Below are 3145 nucleotides of genomic sequence, written 5' to 3' on the forward strand. Positions count from 1 at the left end.
CGCCAGCTATACAACATCCCAATTCCACTTATTAAAAAACTTTATCACTCTAGTTTAAAGTGAACAACACAATAGAACGATTACCTAAGGTACCTGCTCAGAACTATAATGTAAGGAATAATATTTTAAGTTTGATCAGCTGAATTCCATTGATACATACTGTGCGGAATTTTTGCTAACTGTACTAATCTTTCTAAAGTAACCACAATCCTTCCTCTATTTTTGAAAATACTTATTTTTTAAAATGTATCTTTTCTTTACTGATTTGAGAAGCTGTCTTTATTGTATACTAAATTTCCAAGTGCACTTCTACCTTATTTCTCATTTTTCTATTTTTTGTCCCATTAGTCTGTCTGCCTATTTGTGTGTCAATACCAAATTATGTTAATTACAAAGGGTTTATGGTATATTTTAATTTTTGGTAAAAGAAACTCCTCCCACTTAGGCTGAGGCGGGCAGATCACGAGGTCAGGAGTTCAAGAGCATCCTGGCTAACACGGTGAAATCCCGTCTCTAGTAAAAATACAAAAACTTAGCCAGGCGTGGTGGCAGGCACCTGTAGTCCCAGCTATTTGGGAGGCTGAGGCAGGAGAATGGTATGAACCTGGGAGGCGGAGTATGCAGTGAGAGGAGATCATGCCACTGCACTCCAACCTGGGTGACAGAGCGAGACTCCGTTTCAAAACAAAAAAATTGATAAAATGATAGGATGAGTACTAGCTATAAATGAATACAATTATGATGAAAAGATTACAATGATGCTACGAATATTCTGTTAAAGCTTTCAATCAGATTCATTTACTTTATTTAGCAATGTTTTTAAACTTTTATTTTATATGTCTTTTATTTTTAAAGAGAATTGATTAGACATTTGGATGAAGAATAAACTCTCAAAATAATTGAAAAAAAAAAAAAGAAACTCCTCCCTCCTCCCACTCTCACTTGATTGCTCTTCTTTTTCAGAGTGTTTGATTATTCTTGCTTGATGTCCTTTCAGGTAAATTTTATAATCAACTTGTCTATTTGGGGGTTGTGGGGATGAAATCTGATTATCTTCTTATCGGGTATTTCACAAGTTTATAAATTAAAACAGGGAGAATGTTATTTTTTATGATGTTGAGTTTTTCTGTCCAAGAACAAGGTACATTTTTTCATTTGCGGCAATCAACTTTTGTAATTTTCAAGTGTATTTTTCTCATATAGGATTAGGATACTTATAATTGAGCTTATAACTTGGCACTTACTTTCTTTGTTATATCATAAATGAGAGGATCCTCTTCCATTATATTTTGTAATGGCTTTTGTTCATATTATGAAAGCAATTGATTTTTAAATGTTAATTTTGTAAGCTGCTACATTACTATTTGTTTTATTTGAGATAAGTTTTTATCAATTGTTTTGGATTTTCCAGATATTTAATCATGCCATCTGAAAATATCTCTTCACTTCCAATTACTGTATCCTCCAGTTGCGTTCTCTTATCTAATTACAATGGTCAATAGCTTCAAAATAATGTCATATAAGAGTAGAAATTGGTCCCTTTCTAGTACCTGACTTTAGTGGGAAAGTTTTCAGTGTCTCCTTATGCTAGGTTTGGGGCTGAATTATATTTATCATAGAGGAAGTGTAGTAGGCCAAATAATGGCCTCCAGTATCAGGTCCTATTTCCTAAAACCTGTAAATGTTACCTCATACGGCAAAGGCTTTGCAGACATGATTAAATTAAGGATTTTGAGATGGGAAGATTATCCTCGATTATGTGAAGGAGCCCAAAATGCAATCACATGAGAGGAAGACAGAGGGAGATTTTACATATGCAAAGAAGAAAAAGACAATGTGACCATGGTAGCATAGACTGGGTAGATGCAGCCACAAGCCAAGGAATGCCAAAAGGTGGAAGAGGCGAGAAACAGTTTCTGCCCTGGAGCCTCCAGAGGCAGTGCAGACTGGCCAACACCTTTGATTTGGCCCAATGAGACCCATTTTGAACTACTTTTTATTAAAAAAAAAAAAAAAAAAAAAAACCTCTGGTCTCCAAAACTATGAAAAACTAGATTTGTTATTTTAAACCACCAATTTTATGATAATTTGTTCCAGCAGCCTCAGGAAACTATGACAGGAAATATCCAATAGGTCTCTCTTTTTTTTTTTAAGTCTTTTTAACATAACTAACAACATTATTAAATGTCTCTTCTCCATCTATGGATACCATAGTAACTTTTTTCTCATCTTTATTAATATGATGAATTACATTGACTTATTTCCTTGGATTAAATCACCTTTATATTCCCCTAAGTAATGAGTAAGGTTTTTTTTAACATTCTGTTGGGTTTTCTTTGCTGATCTTTTAAGATGTTTGCATCAATGCCCATAAGTGAGATTTGTGTGGGATTTGGTTTTTGTGTTATTGGTGCAAACTGTCTCAAGTTTTGAGATCAATGTCATACTCAATTCATAAAGCAAATTCAGAAGTTTTATTTTCTATTCTCAGCAATAATGTAAGTAGTATTATGATGAGACGATTTTCCAGGTTTGACAGAATTCTCCTATGCAAACAACTGAGATTGGTGCTTTTTATTGTGGGGAAACTCATTAATTACTTTTTGATATTTATATTTCTTCTATGATATTGATCAGTATAGACTTTCTGTCTCTGTCAATTTTGAAAACATATTTATCTTTAAAAAGTATTCACTTCACTTTGATATTTATATAATATTTAATTTATATATAATACACAAAACATGCATTTACATATTATATATGTATTATTTTAGAGACAGGGTCTTGCTCTGTCACCCAGGCTAGAGTGCAGTGGCAAGGTCATAGCTCACTGTACCTTAAACCTTTAGGTTCAAGTGATCCTCCCATCTCTGCCTCCTTCGTAGCTAGGGCCACAGGCATGTGCCACCACACTCAGCTAATTTTTTTTTTTACTTTTTTTAGAAACAGGGTCTCGTTATGTTGCCCAGGTTGGTCTCAAACTCTTTCAAGTGGTTCTCCCACTTGGTGTTACACGCATGAGCCACTGTGCTCAGCCTAGTATTTGTCTTTGTTTTGCATAGATTTGGGCAAAATGGCCTTACTTCCCTTTTCATCCTTATTGCTCTCTCGTCATTTCTAATTTTATGTATTTGTCCTTTCT

This window comes from Trachypithecus francoisi, unplaced genomic scaffold, assembly GCF_009764315.1.
Source record: "Trachypithecus francoisi isolate TF-2019V2 unplaced genomic scaffold, Tfra_2.0 Lachesis_group2, whole genome shotgun sequence".
NCBI classification, from domain to species: domain Eukaryota; kingdom Metazoa; phylum Chordata; class Mammalia; order Primates; family Cercopithecidae; genus Trachypithecus; species Trachypithecus francoisi.